This window comes from Phasianus colchicus, chromosome 14, assembly GCF_987193195.1.
Source record: "Phasianus colchicus chromosome 14, bPhaCol1.hap1.1, whole genome shotgun sequence".
In the NCBI taxonomy this organism is placed as follows: domain Eukaryota; kingdom Metazoa; phylum Chordata; class Aves; order Galliformes; family Phasianidae; genus Phasianus; species Phasianus colchicus.
In genome coordinates this window covers 17,551,691-17,573,159 of record NC_143449.1, presented here as the reverse complement: position 1 = coordinate 17,573,159, position 21,469 = coordinate 17,551,691, and the positions used below count along the sequence as shown (strand labels likewise).

General features: G+C 43.4%; 1 protein-coding gene across 3 annotated transcripts in view; it reads left to right on the top strand.

The window, feature by feature from the left end:
* The window catches only part of HTR2C (5-hydroxytryptamine receptor 2C), a 194,349-nt gene that overhangs the window by 74,328 nt on the left and 98,552 nt on the right, over positions 1-21,469 (top strand). Inside the window, exon 1 of one of the 3 annotated variants that reach the window (XM_090150395.1) lies at positions 2,491-3,027. The exons of the other annotated variants lie outside the window; for them this stretch is intronic. The gene's annotated coding sequence lies outside the window, so the exon portion shown is untranslated. Of the gene's footprint in view, positions 1-2,490; positions 3,028-21,469 lie in introns of those variants that run through there. 3 annotated transcript variants of the gene reach the window in all.

Below are 21,469 nucleotides of genomic sequence, written 5' to 3'. Positions count from 1 at the left end.
AAAAGGACCTAGCACAAATAATTTAAATATTTTTCTCATGTTTGAGTATATTTGTGGTGTCTGATTGAGCTGGTTAGCAAAATAAAGACAGATGGCAATGAATTCATTCCAACACGTTTCCATGATGGTGTAGCTATTCCGGCTCCTTGCAGCACTTGCACAAATGATCATCTTGTTTAAACCTCCTTTGCTGCTGTCCACACCCAGGTCAGGGAATTCAGAGGGAGCATGGTTATAATTTATGGAGAGAATTGATTTTTGTATGCATAGTAAAAGTGAAAATAAATGGAAAGAGGAGCTGCTGGTAATTAACCCGTATGCTCAGAGTGGCAGTGGGTAAGAGCTTACCCCTTTCTTCTTTAAAGTCAATACCAAAACCTAATGGGATTAGAACAGAGTTGAGTTTTAGTAAGCTGATGTTTGAAGATGACACCATGATTTACTTTGTAGGAACAGAGACAACGTTGGTATTGTCATGAGAAATGAGCAGCTGGGCTGCCCCACCTGCATCTGGGCTCTGCCAGTTCCTGTCTATGGGGATGCTTGGTTGATACAGTTTGATGGAAGGTGTTGTTTTCATATATGTCTGTGGTTCCTTGTAGAGAAAGAAAAGAGGAGAGGAGGGAAGGTTCACGAGGACTGCAATGCCTGGAGTTGTATTGCCTGGTGAGGCAGCTGTTCTTGCAGCTCCTGCCCTAAATAAATAAAATCTTTAGTTTAATGGAATAATTACATTGTCTAATAACATCATCTATTACTTTAAGGGAAAAACTTGACATTGCAAGTTTTACACTAGCCTATCAGTGTGCTGTCCCATTCCTTTGCTGTATTTCAGTGGTGCTTGTTATCTCAGTCCTTTCTGTATGGAAAATATACTAAAATCTACATGCAATAATGGAAATGTCTAATGTCGATATGAAAAAGTATGCAGAAAGAACAACGACAGTGTAGTATTATCTGCGGGTTGAACTGTTATTTTTTTTTTTGAGATGTCTGCACAGAAATTGTTTAACTGCTCTGTTTGTTGATTTTTTTTTTTTTTTTTTCCCTCTATATCAAGTATTGCTGCTGTTCTTTTTATGGTTCTGAGACAACACATGCCTGGAGTACAGCAGATTAGACTTGCTTTGCCTAGCTGTTGAGCACCCTAACAGTGACCGTGGTGTGGATGGGCTCTAACTTTATCCCTCTCAAGCCACCTTTCCATCCACCCTCCCTCCCTGTGATGGATGTGTGTGTGGGCAGAGAGCAGAGGAAGATGGGTTTAGCACAGCACCTTTCTGCTTCTCACCTTTTTCCCTGTCCTGTGTTCCTGGAGGCTGATGTGCTTCCCTGGGAGGGAAGAATAAGAGGTCATAAGAGGACTTCACTGATGGGGCTGCTGAAAATCGGGTACAGTGCCTTGCATCCATCATAAAGCATTGAAGTTGTGTGCGAGGAGGTGGTTACACCTCCCACAGTCCCAGTCTGTCCCAACCCAAAGCAGAGCTTTGTGTATTCATACATGAAGGTGTCCGTGGAACTGTGGTCGGAGGGCTCCAACTGAGGCAAACGCAACAACACGGCGCTTTCTTCAGTGGCGAAACACTAATTAATCCCAACTATTTCTCCTTGCAGCACGGCCAATTAGCTCACAGCAGTGCTGGGTTAAAATAACTGCATAGCAGAGTGCCGTGTGTGGGGTGTGAGGATACTTACAGCACAGGTGGAGGAGGGCAGCAGTGTGGGGGGCAACGCAGCTGTGATTGAGCAGCAGCTGCTGTCAGCCAGGGCACTGCTCCTGGTTCTGCCCCTCTGCAGTGCTCAGGTCAATGCTTTTTCTGCTCCTGAACCCTCTGTCCCTGTGGTTTCTTGCTCTCAGCCATACTATGAACATGTGTGTGTTTTTTCCCCTTTTTAATGTAGTTTCTTCTTCCAGAAGAGTGATATTCATAGAGTCATAGAATGGCCTGGGTTGCAAAGGACCACAATGCTCATCCAGTTCCAACCCCCTGCTATGTGCAGGTCACCAACCAGCAGACCAGGCTGCCCAGAGCCACATCCAGCCTGGCCTTGGATGCCTGCAGGGATGGGGCATCCACAGCCTCCTTGGGCAACCTGTTCCAGTCCCTCACCACCCTGAGTGAAAGCAGATAGTCAGTCACCATGATGCTGTTGTTATCCAAGAGTAACCCTGCTAAAGCTACCATGGGCCTTCCAAAATGTGACCATACAACCCTGACTGCAGGTGGTTCTCATCCCTGGGAGAATTCTGTTTGTAATCCTCACTTTTGAGAGGATCCTGACGTGGTTAGATGTGACCTCTGCAGTGTCACTGCTGATTGTTAATCCTCTTTCCATCACATGATGGAAAGATCTGGCTATTATTTTAACTGAATTTTTTGTCAGTTCGCAGAGGATGATGTTTCTAGCTTCTACTAAATGCCTCCTGCTATCCACAGTTTGGTGACGAGCTTGTTCTGCTCACACAGCCTCCTGGAGGCTCGCTTTGCTGATCTCCATTGGTGCACAGTTGATCTGGCTCTGTAATGAGCTCTGTTCCTCACAGCGACAATACGGTGTTGTGTGTGCTCTTCTGTTCAGGCTATCAGTTATGTAAAAAAGCAGTCATCTTCACTGTGCTGCTTGGTTTCCCTCACAAGGGTTACGTGGTTTGGGTAGGTAGACTGTGTTGAAGTGTTTACTTGGAACGTGTGAACGACTTGAGACAAGTGTGACCTTGCTGCGTGCTGGGATTTCTCAGTGGAAACACTCTCACGTTAAACAGCAAAGGAAGAAGAGAGGTTTGTCTGAGGGCCAAATGCATGATTCATATCATCGGGGTGAAGTTAGGCGCTTCGTTTTATCATGTCTGGGAGCGAGCCTGTGCTTCTCAGTGCCATGAATTCGGTTTTTCTGAAGGATCTCTCAGCTAGAGATGACCACAGTGCTTTGGGTGAAGCATCAATGGGAACAACACTGGAACTGTCACAGTGTCATCATCATCATCATCACACAATCATGGCATGGTGGTGGCTGTTGAGGACGGTAAGAACCAGAACCAAAATGTGAGGTCTGACATTCTGACTTGGTTTCTTCCAGCTGCAATCTCACTGTTTTCGGTTCTCTTTCTTCTCAAGGGCACATCGGAGCTGGGAGAGAGGGAAGAGGGGGGGATCAACTGATTAGAAGTGTGATGAGTGCAAGTGGTGGAGGACAGCACGTCCCTACAGTGCTGTGTGTAGGAGCCTGGATGGAGATATGACAGCGTGGGGCTGCTTTTGGGGCTGGAGAGGCAAAGGCTTCGTGGGAGCTGGAGGAAAAGCAGAGTGAATGTTCTTTATTGCTCAGTTATCGGGGCTGATCGAAGCTGCAGAAGATCTGTGGTGTTGGGAACATTTCTGAGAAATCTCTTCATATTGATACCACCCTGAACTGGAAGGGAAGAAAGAGTATTTTGGTGGAAATGCTCACAAAAATACTGCTGTGTGTCTGGATCAGATTGATGTAGCAGTTGCTAGGAGCCAAAAATGAGTGTGGCACTTCAGAATCTGACTTGATGTGTGGGAACTAATTTTTATTTAGAACGCAATAAGATCACATGGCTGCACAGATATTTTGTTTGCTTTTTTTTTTTTTTTTCACCCCAGTTCTCCTTGCCAACTTGGGCTGAAATTAGAACAGGGTAAGTCACCAAATGGTTTTTTAATAGTTCTGACTTAGCAACCTAGAATTAAAGTTCATGTGTGTCAGATGGCATCTAAATTACTGAGGATGCACTGATTTTTTTTATTTCCCTCCTGCAAAGCTAAACTTCTGATTTTCAGAGCTGCCTTTTCCTCCATTTGTGCACTCGCTGTTGGCTGTTGCTCACCCATGGTCAGCTGTGCCATCCAGCTTTCTTGTAAATGGAACCAGTTACCACGTCCTCTGCCCAAAAGCCTGTTCAATGTCTGCTCTGAATTCTAAGAATGTTATTACAAAACGAGCAAATAGTTCATTCCTTAACTCAGAGTGTGGCATTAAGTGTTTGCACCTTTTGTGTGCATGCAAGAATGAGTTACTTCTATTTGGAATGATTTAATTACCTGTGTGTGTGTATTTCTGAGCTGTAAGAAGCCTCATTGTGCTTCCAAATCGTCTTGGAGGAAGAGATGTTTCTTCTCCAGAAAACCACAGTCTTAAGGGAATTTGTAAGGAGAATTAGTGCATAGGAGATGCTGTGATTTCCCCTCGGTTTGGTGCATTTTCCCTTCTGCTATAATGATCTGTATCTTCATATAGAGAATTATCTATCCTCTGCAACTGTGTCTGGGAGGTATCCAGTGAAGGAGGGCCCTTATTTAAAGACAGGGCTGGGCAAAGATTAGGATCTTTGGAGGTCGTGTGGAGGAGAGGGAGATGATGCCTTGACCTTCAGGCACTCCCAATGCAGGGGTCAGAAGGGGATCATTTAAGCTAACTCAGCCTCGATGGTGAGACTTTCAGATGCAATCCAGAATCCCAAATTAGGTTCCTGCTGCACTGCCTTCTAGAAGAGCAACTTCTCACTGACTGTTCCCTGTTGGCTCTCTGCTTTGGGTGTCTTGACTTGTATTTTGGGATTGAAGAGAGAAGGATGTGTTTGAGTGGAGGTGGGAAAGGAAAGGAACGAACACCATTGACTTCTGACCTGATGGAGATGAAGCAAAGCAGCAGAGGCTGCCTGGTGTATGCTCATACTGGGGATTGGGTTATAACACATCCTCTGCCAAAGATGCTTTGCTCTCTGTGATTCTGGTGAAATCTGAACTCTGTTTTTGTCCCGAGTGTAAATTTAGGGAAGTCATAGGAGCTAAGGAAGTACTGAGCTGCATTCAGGCCAGGTGTGCCTTGCCACTGCTGCAGGAAGATGTGCAGTAAAGCAGAGCCAGCCCCCTGCTCTGTGGTCTCCTAGCTCAGTTAGCTTGCTGGGTATCAAACCCTGACCTGTTCAGGATCAGGAGGAAATGCAATTCAAACATTCCTGCCACCAGCAAAAATGATTTACAGGAAGATCATGTTCTAACCATCTCTGCTTGTTCCAGTCTCTTTGAATGGCATCCTGCCCAATGGTAAGTCAGTTGGAATGTGTCATGAGGGCACAAGTACCGAGCAGCAATGTGCTCAGACAAGCTGCCTGCATCACCCAGGAGGTGCCATCTCCATGGCAATCCACCCGTGGGGCAGGCAGGGAGGCACTTGCCTTTCCTTATGCTTCACTGTACTTCTGACTTCCCTGTGATGCTGCTTGAATGCCTCTGAAATGAAGATAGAAGTGCGAATGTCACAGAGCCTTCTGGCTGCCAAGAAGTAGATTCAGAGGTTGCAGGCACAGTGAGGAGTGTGGGGGGGTTGTGAATGCAGGAAGGGATCAGGAATTCTTTGGCTGAGTTGCACGGAGATCTACCAAACCAATCAAATGTGGTGACTGAGAGCAGCCAGCGTTGTGGCAGCAGTGGTTGTGGCTCTGTGGCCATCATGGCACAGCTGCCCCTTGGCTGTGAGCTTCAGCTCTTTCACAGTTATCTGGTCAAACCCATGGGAATAGGCATGGAAATGCTAATGAAAGGTGCACAGTCGGTTTCAAGGTGCTGGTTTAAAGGCTTGAGTGTCTCCTTGTCTGTAACAAATAGAGATTATTGCCACTGTACCTCATTTAATTTGGTGGAGAACTAAGCGATGTAGTTATGCTGTTACAGTGAGCAGTGGATTGCTAAGTACGTTTTTTTGATGAGAAGAAAAAAGTTTTGCTTTTCCTGTTGCACTCAAAATAAAGATCTCCTTTTGGCACCGGGTCCGACGTAGCTGGCAATATGTAAGCACAGTACTGTGAGTTCACATCCAGCAGCTTATCAGTATTCGTTCTTCTGCACTAAACAAACCCAACTGCAGTAAGAAAAAGCACTGCAGGTCGATTCAGACTCCAGAAACTGTATTGCTGAAAAGGTATTTTGTTAGATAGAGGAGCCTGATTCATCCAACAACTATACTGAGTTGGAGGATTGTATTTGACTTTTTAAAATCAAAGGTGGAACTTATATTTTCAGCGTTCTGAGATGGATACAGAGAAACTTCATAGATGCTTTTGTGTAAGATGACAAGCATAGATAGGGTGGTTAAATAATAAAATCCCTTTTTTTTTTTTTTTTGGCACTGTGGACTTTTTTAGACTCTGGACAGTGTGTGTTCTGCTCATGTGAGATGTAAGCTGAAGGTTTGTGCATTTTGTTTCACTGTGTTGCTGGGCCAACTAAAGGCAAGAGAAAATGGCTAAAATGAAATGGCAGGAGCATGCTGCGGGTGTAAGAAGAGACTTTTAAGTCTGATTCCACAGGTTTTCAGTATCCGGCATGTTGGACATTCTGGTGGTGTCTCCTGCTATGACATCTGGTAGGCTAACATAAAATAAGCTGTTTTGTGAATTTCAGGTATACTCAAACGTTGTGTTGGGGCTGAAATCCTCAATAAAGCTTCCATTTCTGTGGCATTTACACCAGTGAGAACAGCACAAGCTTGCAGCTTTTGTAACTCTGATCTTGTTAGTTAATAGGTGGCATGCTGATAGTTTCATTTCACAGTTGAATTTTTTTAATTATCTCTCAAGATGAATTTTAGCTTCTTAGTTTTGGCCATTAGGTGTAGGATAACCTACAACACAGCCCACAGAACAAAGCTTCAGACTGAATGTGCTGCAGAATATCTTTTAGGCCTGCAGCTGTACCTTTGCACGAGTTTTAACTCGACCTAAGGGAAAAAAAGAACAAATCAATAAATCCAATGAGGGTTTGCAATGTAGCATTCTTATCAAATACAATTTATTAAGTCTGTAATAGTGAAAAATCTACGCTGCTGCCTCTGGGGGAATGCAACAGCTGAATAGTTAAACACAACTTAGTTTAAATGCTTTATATTTTGGCTGATATTGAACTTCATATTGAACTCAAATATCTTGGGTTCAACCTTGATGAATTTTTTTCTATACGTGTGCAGGTGTGCTTATTTATATGTGCATGAAAATATATCTCATTTATGATATGCATATGTGTATGAACATCATATATGTACAGTATTCCCTCAGAACATCACTGGAAAATCCTTCAAGCAAAGTCCAGCTTTGCTGGATATTCAGGGCTCCACTCTCTTTGCCTGAAGTTACATCAGTCAAAGAGATCGTCAGTCAGATTCTTCCATTTGCAGGCTAACCCTTAGCTTTAGCTAAAAGATCTGCAGCTTTCTTAATTACTTTTTACCTCTGAGGTGTAGGTCATCCTGCAACACTGGGACTTTTCCACTCCCACTTGAGCTTTCTTTGGACAAGGACAAGTTTATGTTCCTTTGTCCTTATAAGAATCATACCTGACCTCCTTGGCCAGCTTGGTCACTGTGGAAAAATTCCTTCTTGGCCTTGAAGCAGCAGCCATCCTGCAGAATCATAGAATCATTCAGGCTGGAATGACCAGTAGGATCCCCAGTCCAACCCCAACCCATCCCCACTCTGCCCTCTATCCATGGCCCTCCATGCTACGTCCCCACAGTTCTGAACCACTTCCAGTGCTGTGGCAAGAGCCCCTTCTGTCAGGCTGACTGTTACCAGTTGGAGATGAGAAGGATAGAGGGATTCAGAGAGAATCTTGTGCTGTTTTGGAGGGCTGTAGTTAGCAAAGATGGGCTCAGAAAGGTGCTGTGTTCCTGCTCGTGGCTGTCTGTGAGCTTCTGAGGGGTTTCTAGGGGGAACTGTTGCAGAGTAGCAGTACTGGGTTGATGAACAGGCTGATCCCTGCAGTTGTAAGATCTGCAGTCCATCAGACCTGGGACACAACATTCATCCATTTGGGCATTTTTTTTTTTCCTTTTTCTAACAGCATGGCAATTGCAGCAGCTGCTTCACAGAAGAACTCAGAATGCACTTCAAAGCATTTCTGAGGTGCCCAATAAATATAAACTGGGTTTATTTTTCTTCTCTTGAGCGACTGATCCTCTGGGCCTCCCTATGGGCTGACCCTAAGCACTCACTTTGATGGAAGGCATAAAGATGAAGAAGCTGTGCAGGGAGGTGGGTGTGCATGGGGGGCTCAGGGCACCCATGTTTTATGGCAGAACCTTCTATTCCTACATTTTACAAGCTTTTTGAAGACAGAGGTCAATGGGGTTAGGCTGAGCCTAGGTGTGTACAGGAAGGCTGTTGAACACGCAGTGGGAGCGAGGCCATACGTTCAGAATGTTGGAGGGTGGTTGTTTTCTTTGCTTTGTTTTTGCCAAATTCTGGGACACCGCTGGGTTTTAGGAATATCTTCAAAAAACAGCAGTGCAACTTGAGAGATAAAAGTTACTTTTAGCTCCGGAAGAAAAACGGAATAATAATAATAACAACAACAAAAAATCTGCTGTGAAATAACTTGTTTTCTTCACTATTTCCCTGTCTGCTCTTTGCTGTGTATCTCTCATCCTCTTTTAAGGCCCCAGTTCTGCAGTGTGCTGCAGGGCTCGTACCTGAGCAGCCAATGAGCTGAATACACAAACTGCATTTTCTGTATAGGTATCACTTTGCACCCTTCTGGCACTCGACAGCCAAACTCTTTAAACTCTCTTCCTTTTATATATATGAAATGCTATTTTATTTCTGCAACTTACTGTTGGTGCAATGTAAGTGTAACCCAGAGGGTTAAGAACCACATCTTCTCTGTTTTGCATCCTGCCAGTCTTGGTACAATGAGTCAGTAAATAATGTTTTTCCCATTAAATAAATGACCTTTTGGGGAATTGTGATTCTACCGAGACTGGTGGGAAAATAATGGGTTGCACAAATAACTCTGGGGAAAGAAGGATGGTTTTAAGATGCCCAGTAATACGAAGGAATAAAGCAACCCATCAGCGCTATGTTGTGGCTTTTATTTGGGCCTATCCAAGTTTGCAAGAGCTGGAATCCAAAACACTGCTGTAAATCATAAAGGCTGACTCCTTGTTGGTTATACTTGCAAATGATGAGCGATGAAGTGTGTGCTCTGCTGTTTCTAATAGCTGGTCTGATGGCAGCTGCTTAGCTGTCGCCTTCCTATATTTTCCAAATGGAGTATTTTGGGGTGATGATCAGTACAGCTTGTTTTGCCTTTACTCCATTTTTGAGGAAAGAACATCTTTTCCTGTCCATCTAATCTTTACAAAGTCCTGTTCTGTGAGTTATACCAGAAAATTTCTTACCTTTGGTTTTAATTTATGTATTGTTTATAATTCCAGGATATTTTACATCTTGAATTCCTTCAGGTTACCCCTGGCAATATGTGGTTTCTCCCAGTTGCTGGAGTGTCATTTCAAAGCTCCCAGCAGGTGATAACTGCTGCAGATTAAAAGCTTCCATGCACAGGGTGTGTTGCCCAATGCAGAAAGCTACGAATGGCTGAACGGCCAGCCCTGGAGATCTTTCAATTATTGTAAGTAGTTTTAAACATCAGTAAGATTTATGGAATTACGGATTTATTTCTGCTCCTGAGTACTTAAGAAACTACCCTGTTGTGACTTGTCGGACCTGATCACTGGGACTGAAATGTATTCAATGTGGAGTTCTTGTATTCAGCCCTAAATCACACTTTCATAATTTAGAAGTTTTGAGGTCAAGCTTCCCTTGTGCTCTTGTGGCAGCAGTTGGGTGTGTTGGGACACTGCTGACTTTTTGTTCTTGTTCCTCTTCTGGAATAGGGCAATTAAATGCAAAATCATGTCTGAATTCTCTGGGAATGTTCCTGATCATCTGTAGTATCCCAATTTATCCAGTATCCAAAAGGGCTGTAAGAAAGAAGGGGACGGGCTGTGCAGCAGGGTCTGTTGAGACAGGACAAGGGGAAGTCGTTTCAAACTAAAGAGGGGAAAACTAGTCTGGATATAAAGAATAAGGATGATGAGGCAGTGGCACAGGGTGCCCAGAGAGGTGGTGGTGCCCCATCCCTGCAGACAGCCAAGCTGAGGCAGGATGGGCTCTGAGCACTGGTGGAGCTGTGGGTGTCCCTGCTCAGTGCAGGGAGTTGGACCAGATGACCTTTCAGGGTCCCTTCCAACACAAACGATTCTATAATTCTAGGAAGTCTGAGAGCCTCACCATCACTGACACTGGTGGTGATCTTCTCTGGCTTCAATACTGGTGAGAAAGATGATGTTGTGCTTGCTTGTAATATGACTTGAAGGGATTTTCTGTAACTTGTCATCTGTCTCCTTTTGTGATGCTAGCATTTCCCCTGATGATCTCAAAGAGTGAAGAAGCAGTACTGTATCAAAAGTGGCAGATCACAGTAAATTGGATCCCTGTCTGAATGCCAAGGAAAAAATTCAGAAGTATCTGGAGTAATTTCAAGTGCAGCCAAAAAGCTGCTTTGAGATTCATTCTGTGAAAGGACAAGCTAATGAATTTAGGGCTTGTAATCCGAGAGAAATAAATCAGATCTGAGAGGGGGAGGCTGGCAAAGCTCTGGGAGATGTAGTGGTAATAAAGGCCTAACAAATAGACATGAGTGCATAACGTGATGAGGCTGCAGAAATGACAAGGGTAACAATATGTCAGTGCTGAAAGAATGGATGAAAGAAGCAAAACTCTGTTCTTTGTGATAGCAGGAGGGGCCCTGAATTGAGAAGCACCTTGGGAAACAACACTAGGAAAGTGTTAGGGAAGAGATGGGAGTTAGAGCAGCTGTAGCCTCTCTGGGAGAGAGGCATTGCTGTAGGAGCTGGATGTGTGTGTATGAGATAACGAGGACAAAGCCAAAGGATTTGCTTTAAATGCCAAGGAGAGAGAGAGGAAAAGTTAGGGGTAGAGGAAGGAATGGGGAAAATCTCAACAACAATGAAGATGTTGACCGCAAGACATGGTGGCAACTTTTGGAAATCTCTTTGGAAGGTGTGCCAGCAAGACTGCAACCTTCCTCAGCACTTCAGCTCTGAAAAGTGCAATGTGTGCTGGATTGGATTGTAACTTCAGAGAGGTATTGACTGGCTGTCGTGCAGGTCTCCAGTTCCAGCCAGTAGATCATCTAAAGCTGAGGAAGAAACAAGTGTTAGTATTGTGGCAATGCAATATAATTCACTGTTACCATAGATACCTGTGACTGTACATAAGTGTTAAACTGGTATGGCTTAGTAGCTTGTGAAAAGCTGCTGTGGCTTGATTTCCTCTCATACAAACAGCTTGGCAGCTTTTGAAATGATGGTGATAACTTGTTATTACTTTAGCTTACCACTACAGCCATCTCATGAAATTGAGGTGTGTAGATGGAAAGAGATGGAGGGTCTCTGTGTACTGAAACTACAAATCAGATTTGTTAGATGCATGGAAGCAAAAATTAGCTAAGATATGCAGGCTTGCATTCTTGAAATTACCCATCTCTAACCCCTGACAGACACATCCCTTTCTCTGAGCCATCATTGTTGTGCTGATGTGGACCTTTTTGGTAAATTGCTTTGAAATTAACTAATGAAAGATGGTAGACAAGAGACAATGATCTCTGTCAGGAAATGTGTGTTTCTGCATTCAGTGGGTGGGAGGTGTGAAGGGAAGGTTTACAGCACTGCTGTGAATATGTTCAGGTATGTGAAGCCTCATCTTTTATTACTGGGACTGGTGGAATTGGAATTGTTTTGATTGCACTCGTTTCTGTGTACCTACAGACACGTTGCTGTAGGGTTAAGGAGGGGAAGTGAAATCTGTGGTTTGCTATGGTGAAGAGAAGGTGGGGGGAAGAGGTGGGAGGCAGGAACAGGTAAAATAAATAAGACATCTTGATTTAAGAGAAGCACATTTGCCCAGAGTGGTGAACGTGAGTGACTTTTATAGGCAGTAGTCTTCACTCATTGTCACAGCTTGGAAAAAGGAAGCATTACTCTGAATTACTCCAAACCTTACTCTAGCTAGGAGTGCAGGAGGGATTGCAGGTGACATCCTGGCTTTTGGTCAATACAAAACCCCACATCTGTGTGTTCTGCCACTGAGGGCTGTCTCAGGCTGGGGGTAGGCACGCTCTGGAGGCAAGCTGAGCCTGTGAACCTGTCTACAGTGATAGAAATCATGCTAAAGCCTGTATCGAATGCAGTTTTATTGAGTCAATAGACATAATTCGTGGGGAGTCTTCTCCCCCAGATGGCTCATGAACTGCCCCAGGATGGGGCTTTGCCTTGTGCAAACCTTGAAAAATCTCCATCAAAACTTCTGAGTTTATTGCTAGCATGAGAAGCAGCCGGGATTTCATCAATGTGTGTTTTACAGAAGGCAATCTTTTACTTGAAAGGTGGGGGGAGGAAATCATCCAGCTCTCCTGAGATTGTGACTAATAATTTACTTAGGGATTGGGACATAAAGCCTTGAATCAGGATGTTGTTCCACTCGAAAGCTCGGATGAATAATAAGAATGAATGTATGTGGCAGGAATGAAAGCAAAGCAAGCTGAGATTTAGTCACTGGAGGCTGTACATGCTCAGGAACTGTCTTGTAAAGCTCCTGTTGCTTCTTGTGATGCTGACTCTAACTTTGTTGCTACATAACTATAGCAAAGAGTCATTAGCATCAGCTCTGAAACTTGCTGCATTGCCTGTTCTGGAAGAGGGACATGAGCAGCTCTGGAAATGCCCTTTCTGCCAATCTGAGCGCTGATAATACATCATCTCCTTGCTCTCTTTAGGTCACTGCCTTTTATTTCCTTTCTGTCCTCGAAGGCTGCTGCTGCTGCTAATAAAGGGTATCCGTGTATTAGTAGTCTCTCTTTCAAGGTATATACTTTGGAGAATCCTGCTGTACTTTTAGCAGGCACAAACCAAAACTTTCACTTTTTTTCTAAGTCAGGCATGATAATAATTTTCTCTTCTGGCATTTAGGCCAGAAGACCTGGAGGTTTTCAAGGAAAGGGTGGATGTGGCACTGAGAGACACGATTAGTGGGCATGATAGGGATGCTCTGGGGTTGGACACGATGATCTTAGTGATCTCAATAATTAGGAAGCTATTTTTTTCACTTGTCATTAATATTAGATATTTGTCTAATGATGGTTACTTGATAACAGAATCATAACTACGAGTCTGTTTTGTATTGTTGGTCAGCCAGATGGCCAGCAGGCTGTGCCACGAAGGTTTGGTGCCTGTAGCTCCTTAGCTGGTGTTTAATGCTGCACAAACAGGAGAGTCTTGCTGTTGATGCAGGATGGAGAACACAAGGCAGCACCTGTGTGCTGAGCCCTGCTCCAGCAATTCCAGGTCTTAACAAGGCGGGGGGAGTATCCTTGTTAACAGCTACGTATAGATAAGCTGTCCCTTTGTTCAGTGTGGCAGAGGAGCTGGTATGACCAGCATGGATGTGTTCCCTTCTCTGTGCCTCCTATGGCTGGCACTGCTGTGATCTCTGTTGCATTTGCCTGTGGGGCACACAGGACTGATGTAGGAGCAGTAGAATGGTGTTTATGAGCATCCATACAGCGTTGATGTGAACAAGCTAAGTTCAGGACAGGTACCAAATTTATTGTTTATTTCAGTCACCCAATTCCCAGAGAATGCATACTTTGAGCAAACTCATTCTGTTCCTATGAAGACAAATGTTTTCCAAACACTTGATTTACGACAGGGCAAAACATGGCTTCTCGGAGCACATCGCCTGTAATCTTACTCATTGCAGGTTGTAAACAGAGCGTGTTCCCCAATTCTTCCATTATTTTCTTCTCATAGTGATGTCCTACAGGATGTCCAGATGTCCTACAGGGCTCCCATTCAGAAGCTCAGGTGTGTGCTGCCCTTCTGTTATGGGGATATCCTGGCAAGAGACAGAGTGCTGCTTTGTTTGGAAGGGCAAAGCTGGTTTGCTTTCCTCTAAGTCTCTCCACGTGGCCAGCAGTGAACAACCCTGGTGTCTCCAGCTCAGAGCACGTGGAGGAGAAGGGAGTCTGAGGCCCCGTGGCTCCAAAGCCAGGAATCTATAGAGATAATAAATCTGATTTATGGGTGTGTAAAAGAAATAAGGGTTGCAATGCTCTCTCGTGTTGTTTATTTAAATGTTCTGCCCTACGCGGCGATTTTAGGTTTTTTAAGAAGTTTTTAATAACATCTTGTAGAAGTGAGTCTTAGGAGGAGAAAGGATGGCTGTTGGCTTTATTATGGTAATTTTTAAAGCAAAATAAATTCAATTCCCGCACTAAATTAAAGGCGACCAAAGAACAAAACAAAATCCATTAGTAATTAAATGGCGAAGTACAATCTAAGACTGTCACTATTCTGACAAGCTAAAGGGGAGCTCGTTTAAAGGAAATGTCATCTTCATAGCTGAATGTTGATTAGCTTCCAGCGTGTGAATTACTGAAAGTTGCTTTCTCCTCCTTCTTGTGATTTGGTATTAGACCCCCTTTATCAAAGGCCTTAGGATATGTGTGACTCCATTCTTGATGACATTTTAGATGACAGTTTGTAATTAATTTTCCCAGGGTTGTGTCATTTCTCCAACCATTTCATTTTTGCTTCTCGCTTAACACCGTTTGATTTCCACTTTTCTCTTTCTCAATTCCCTTGGGAAATAGATGACATCTCAAGGATTCTGCAGAATTTAAGGTGAAAGAGGTAAATTGAAACACAAGTCACCCGAGCAACAAATCAGTCAGCTGCACTGCTTGGAATTATCGTGGGGACTGCAGTCCTCCAGCCACCATCAATCCACACGCCCCAGTGCTGAGGCCCAGGTAAAATAATTATCCCTTGCTAATTCACTAGCAGGGATGCTCAAAGCTCTTACTAGACTCCCTGTAATTGGTGGAAGTAGAGACAATTTCCTTCGTTGCTCATGGGCTGAATCAGCCTTGATTTAGAGATGTTGAGAGGTGGCCTGTTCCTCACCAGTGCCCATAGATAAGGCTGAGGGTGATGAGCCGCCTCTGCTCGATGCGTAACTGAGTTTGCTGTGGTGTCTGGATGGTGACTCATAGCTGCAGCGAGAAGGAAAGAGCATTTCCATTTAGTGCTCTACCAGAACTGTAAATCACGTGCTTCAGTCAAAGGAAAGATATGTCCAGTGAGAGGCAGGACTGGTGTCACGTAGCTATTCTTGCTTCGTATACTTGATGGGGCCAGGATTTTCAAGGAAACGAACCTCTAGTCCCTCTTGCAACTTGGGGAAGTTTAGAAAAGGATAAGGAGAGATTTAGAAACTATCTAGCCCTCAGAGCTGCTACCTCTAATCTACCTGCTTTTCCTGCAGGCTTCAGAACTGTCTGCCAGGCTCAGGGCTTATAATTTATTTCAGCTGGAAGGTAAGTAATAATGCTTCCTGATGGGCCGTCTTGTACCTCGCCTTCTTGTAAGGTACCGAGTTGGCAGATTAAGGGCCTTTTCTTTAATTTACGTTCATCAACAAGTCTCTCATGAGATTCCCCATCATCTTCCCTCTCAGCATGTGAAACTGAGCGTGCATTGCACCCTCTGGTGATCAGTGAGGAGTCTAAATCCACACCCTCACTCCTGCTAAACCCACCCAGCGTGCCTGGAGAGCAGCACCAGTGGTTGAGCTGTGTTAGAGAAGGGTCCCATTTCCACCCAAATATCAGTTCTGTGCTTTGTGCTCTGTGTGCTGCACCAAGCAGCATGTTTTAAGTACAGATTTAGGGTGGAGAGGAGGGTGTGAAAGAGAGGTTTTGTTAGTGCTGTGTAAAGACGGGTTGCCGTGAGTAGTTGTATGCGTGGACTCCTTGTTTTCCTTATCCTTGCTTCCTGCTTCCTTCTTTGCTTTGTCTTTTGACTTTGTTTTGTCCGTGACATCCTTATGGATGTGATTTTGCTGTGGTGTGGTGGGATCTGGGTATATTTTTGAGTCGTCAGTTATGATCTTTGTAAGACTGAGGTGTATGACTTGATTCCAGAAGGGCTTGGAGTCAAGCCCAGGTGGTGGTGCATCATTTTCTAGTTTAAAAAGTATTGTCTTTCCATAAATATTTGTAAAAGCCCCACAGAAACTCACTTGCCGAAGCTCCTGAGATAAGAAGGGATATTCCTGGGAGTTCAAAGCCCTGCTGTCTTTTTCTGTACCATGTCAATTGTGTTGGTTCTTCTTCTCCTGTAATTGATGGACCTTGTAGATTCTCCTTTTGTTGGATCCTGTTGCAGTTTTAGTCTAAATTTTGCACACAAAGCAGCAATTGGAGCCTTGTATTCTCAGGCAAGGCAATCTCTCCAAGGCACAGCTGTTTCTCCTGTGTATCTATGCGTTTGGTGGCAGGATTTTATCCTATTAAAATGCATTCCTCTGGGAAGCAAATAAAATTGTTTGTCTTGCTCAGCTACCAAAGTTTTATTTAAGTTTATAGTATGGAACGCCCTTTCATTTTTGCCCTTTTGCATTCAGTTGAGTAATATACGTTTGTCTTTGGGAATAACTGTGGAAAAGGAACATTTGGGACTAGTGTGGTGGTTGAAGAGCAAGAGAATTCTTATTAAATAGAGCCCTATTTAAATATATAATTGTATTTCATACATATAGATTATATTTCTTGTGTGATACCAGAGCTGTTTATCCAAATCACTGTTTTACACTTTAGTGAGGAGGAAGGTACAGTAATATAAGAGAATTCACTGCACGTTGGGGGAATGTCTATAAAGACCTATATTGCAGTATGCTGGGTTGAGAGCTTCCTGGAAAAGTTCATGTGCATTAAAATTGGCTGTAAACTCAGCAGGCGAACACAGTGGGGAATCCTGCCACTGGCAACCTTATTGACTACCCAGCATGGGGCTCCCATCAGCAGGGACTTGACTGACTAGAGTGAAAACCTTTTTGTTTTTAGGTCCATTGATGGCAGTATGAATGCTGTGCAGGTATAAAGGGGCAGTTCACGTCACCACTGAAAAGCTTGTGGTTGTAACCGCAAGGATTTTGGTTTTATCTGGAAGAGAAGGTTTTATGCTTTATGTTCTTGAAAGCTGCAGACAAATGGAAGTTTCTGAAGTGTGGCAGGATGAGAAATTCAGAATATGAGAGCTGGTGGGGATGGACGCCAGCTGATTGAGTCTGAAAAAGACTTGTGAATTTGCAAAATAAAATAAATGAAGATAATTTTCATGAATTACTATGTGGATAGCAGCAGGAAATAAAAGAAGTAAATAAATGTGTTTGTCTTGGGAATTATTTTCCAGCTGCAGGGACTGTGAAGCATTAGAGCTAGCCGCTTGTGGGAGCACTGAAATCTGCTTCAGCGATGAATTTAGTACAGGTTACAAACTGGTTAGATGGTTTCTGGTAAAGGAAGGATTAGATATCTTCTCATCTTGCTGCAGAACAAGGGAAAAGAGAAGGCGGCCACTTGAAATCACTGCCAACTCTTTCAAGTGGCATCCATCTTCATGTTAAGATGTGTAGATAACTACAGAGTTGCTGTAGGTTTACACAACACTACACAGGTATCATTTTCTTGCCCATCTGTGTGTGAGGGCACCCAAAGCTGCTCCAGAAAAACAGCTCATCAGTGTTAAACCTCATAAAGAATGTAGACCAAAATGCCATTCTACAGTCAAGACAGCTGTAGTCTTATCAGTGATATCCTACAAAAATAAATGTGGTTTTTAATCAGCGAATGTCCAAAATGGGAAAAGAAAAATTGAGTTTGGGGATTACAAAGACTTTGGTAAGGTCACACATCTCACACAAATCGTGTCAAGGTTCTTAACTGAATCAAGGAGGAGGCAAATTTGACACAAACAGAATAAGCTGTGTTATTCAGTGTTTGGAGACGCAGGGTCCCATTTGTACACTGAATGGGCTGATGAAGGTGGGAATGCATGCAAGATCCCAGCTGAACTTTCCATAGCCTACACGTACATTCCAGGTATCTTCAGACTTATTTGATGAAGGAGATGAATTTGGATGAGAGTTTAGCAATTTACCTTGTTCAATTGTGTGGAAACTGTGGAATCCCGGAGGGAGAGATTGTTCCTTTTTTGTTACCAAACCACTGTCTAAAGCAGGACAGAACTTGGCTGGTAGGTTCGTTTTTGTTGGACATTGAACTGTGACAATACAGAGAAATTACTCCTAAAATGATGAAGACAACAGAAGAAACAAAGCTCAGCTTTGAACAAGTTTACAGGAAATTTCAAACAGAAAAGCAATTAAAAACTGCCCAGAATTTTAAAGCTAATTATACCAACACGTAGTACGTCCTGTGGATTGTAAGGTAGGGGTTTTCTCTGTGAGTTCGTGAAGAAATAAATAAAGACTTCTGTATTAGAAATATAAAATTGGGTGTATTGAGGTATCAGATAAACTTTGACAGCTACACTGAAAGATAAACCATTATTTATGTATTGTATGAGATTAATGCTGACAATAAACTGCTAGGAGAGTAGAAGAATAGGTATAGGTAAAGGAATTCATGACAAACATAACTCAAGCTTAAGCTCAAATCACTTAAACATGAAATGTTGATATCTTTCCATTTCGTAAAACAGATATTCTTCTTGTGGCTGTTTTTTTTTTTTTTTCCACACATTTACTGCTTACCTATCGGGAGTAAAAGGAATTCTATAAACAAGATGGTGGTGATGTTTCCTCCTGCCTCCTTTCATAATAAGTTAAATCTACCCCAGCCTTCAGGTGCTGCCCCAGGTGATGTCAGCAGGGCTGAGAGACGTGAATCTCTTTACCAGGCATTGTCCCTGGGATGTTGTTTCAAAAAAGTAAATTAAATAATAGGCAAAGCCTATTTTAAATAAAGGACGTTTGAGTTTTTATTTCATCTGGAATACCCCTTTCAAGCTGACTCTCTACTGCTAAGTTCGTTTTATATTTGATCCTGGGCTCCATCAGGAGAGGGGTGGTCAGCAGGGATAGGGAGGTGATTGTCCCTCTCTACTCTGCTCTTGTGAGGCCCCATCTGGAGTACTGTGTTCAGGTGTGGAGCCCTCAGTACAAAAAAGACATGGAGATTTTGGAAAGGGTCCAGAGGAGGGCCACGAAGATGATCAGGGGGCTGGAGCACCTCCCCTATGAGGACAGGCTGAGGGAGTTGGGTTTGTTCAGCCTGGAGAAGAGAAGGTTGCGGGGCGACCTCATTGCAGCCTTTCAATATCTGAAGGGAACTTACTCCCAGGAGGGGAGTAAACTCTTCATAAGGGCTGATAATAGCAGGACACGGGGAAATGGTTTTAAGTTAAAAGAGGGAAGATTTAGGTTGGATGTTAGGGGGAAGTTTTTTACTAGGAGGGTGGTTAGGTCCTGGAACAGGCTGCCCAGGGATGTTGTGGATGCCCCGTCCTTGGAGGTGTTCAAGACCAGGTTGGACGAGGCTCTGGGCAACCTGATCTAGTAAAGGTGTATGTTTGGTGGCCCTGCTAGGCAGGGGGGTTGGAACTACATGATCCTTGAGGTCCCCTCCAACCCAGGTCATTCTGTGATTCTCTCTATGTCAGAGTTCTAGGAGATGGATTTTGACATTTAAAGTATGTGTAATAGAAAGAGAATAATGACATAGCTGGGATTACAGGAAAATATTTGCCCTTGGAAATGGTAATGCATTGTTAAATACAGGTTGCATCGTATCTAAGTATAATAAAATCAAAATGGAAATGTGGATGATTGTGTTGGGAATGAATAGTCTCAGAGTGCAGTAGAAGAAGGCAGAATGAGGGACCTTGGCAGTTGTAGTGAAATGCAGCACATCCTTCTGAAAATGGACACTGTAGCACAGGCTTCTTCTATTTCCTGTTTTGTGTTTTGTTTAAAAAGGCTGAATATCCCCCACAAAGATGCCGTGTAGCTGAATTAAACATAAGCCTGTGCCTGGATGCTGTGGTGTTTCAGCTCTAGGAAGGAGAGCATTGCATGATGGTGCTGTTAATGATGCAGAGAGGGATTAAAGGTAAAACTTTACCAGGGAAGGCAATAGGAGATGAGACAAGTTATGATGTGGATCATCTGATTTATAGAGTGGCTCCCATGAGAGCTGTGGTGAGCTGAGGGCTGGAACAGGAGAGCACTGCAAGGGAGAAGGATGGAAGGAGATGTAGGATGGTTGGTTGGTGGCTTTTTTAGTTGTTGGTTGTTTTTTTTTTTTTTTTTAATTTTTAGTCATTTTTGATGGAAGTAATCAAAACCTGCTTTCTGAGGAGTTTCTCACAGGATATTAAATTGCTTTCCTGAATTGGACTGAAGTTTTGGCAACTGACTTGCCATATTCACTGCTTTTACATATGTTGGGGCAGCTGAGTGGCTAAATGAGCATTATGAAGGTTAGCTTTGCCCGTGTCTTTGTTCCTCTTAATGATCCTCACCCATCAACATAAACTACTCACTGTGGTTCTTTTTCTCCTCCTAATGAGCATTATAAATGTGTTTGGCTGCAGACTTTTGGGCCAAGCTCTCTTGCGAATCATCACATACCTACATAGGAAGGAAAATTTAGAAAGTGCATGAGGAAAAATACAGAGACAACAGCAAATATGCTGCTTCCCAATCTGCATCCTTGTGCTAAGTTTGTTGTAATAGATGACGGGTCTACAGTTTTTTTTTGCAAATATGCTATTTTTTCTTTTCCCATCCTGTCTCTTTTTCAGATGTGCTTAATTCCTACTGACAGTAACTAAATCAAGTTCTCTTCTAGTTGTCTTTCAAGAGGAGAAAGCCGGCATTAGAAGCAAGGAACTACAAGCAGTGAGGGCTGCTCCAGCTCCTACCATCCCCAACACAGCCCTCTTTCTTGTGCAGTTATTGGAGATGTCTCTCAAAATACTCTTATTTAAGCAGAAGGAAAATGCAGGAGTACTCTGTTAATAATTTTTGTCATGCTGGAGGAAGCCTAGACTTGCTTCTTGGTATCTTGTTTATGTGTTTCATTTATTTATCTGCTCTTGCATTTTCTCTGGCCTTTGCTGTTTTGATATGTTTGCTAATGGAATTTGCCCTACAACTCTCTTCTTCTGGATCTTTGCTCCCAGCAGATGCATCCTGCGGCCTCATAAAAATGCAGCTATGGAGAAGTTGATGTTGTGCCTCTGGCATGCTTAGGGCTACAACAAAATGCACTGCTTTTAAAGAAATTATTGCCTGTTTGTCATGCTGTAGACTTCACTCCTATTTTTATAAATGCCTTTTTTGTTGCTGAGGGCTACATCCTTGCAAGCAAAAGCAGGAGCTTGTTGCCACGTTATGCAGCACAGCTGGTGTGTGATGTGCTCCCCATCTCCAACCTCCAAAAGATGTACAAAGGTATATATTCTCTTTCTCTTGTGGTAGGGTTAGGGATTATGTGTGAGAAAAGAAGTGGTAGCCCGCTTGGGTTCCTTCCCTTTTTGCATATAGAAAGCACCTACGGTCTCCATTCCAAACCCATGCACAGTTACTCCTTGCTTTCGAGACCATCAGAAGAAAACAAACTGCTGTGCACCTTTCCCCTGGCCCCACAGATGTGTGTGTGCTGTTCCAGATCACACCTTCTCAAAATAGTTCCTCTTCTTCCCCCTCCCAGCCTCTGCCCCT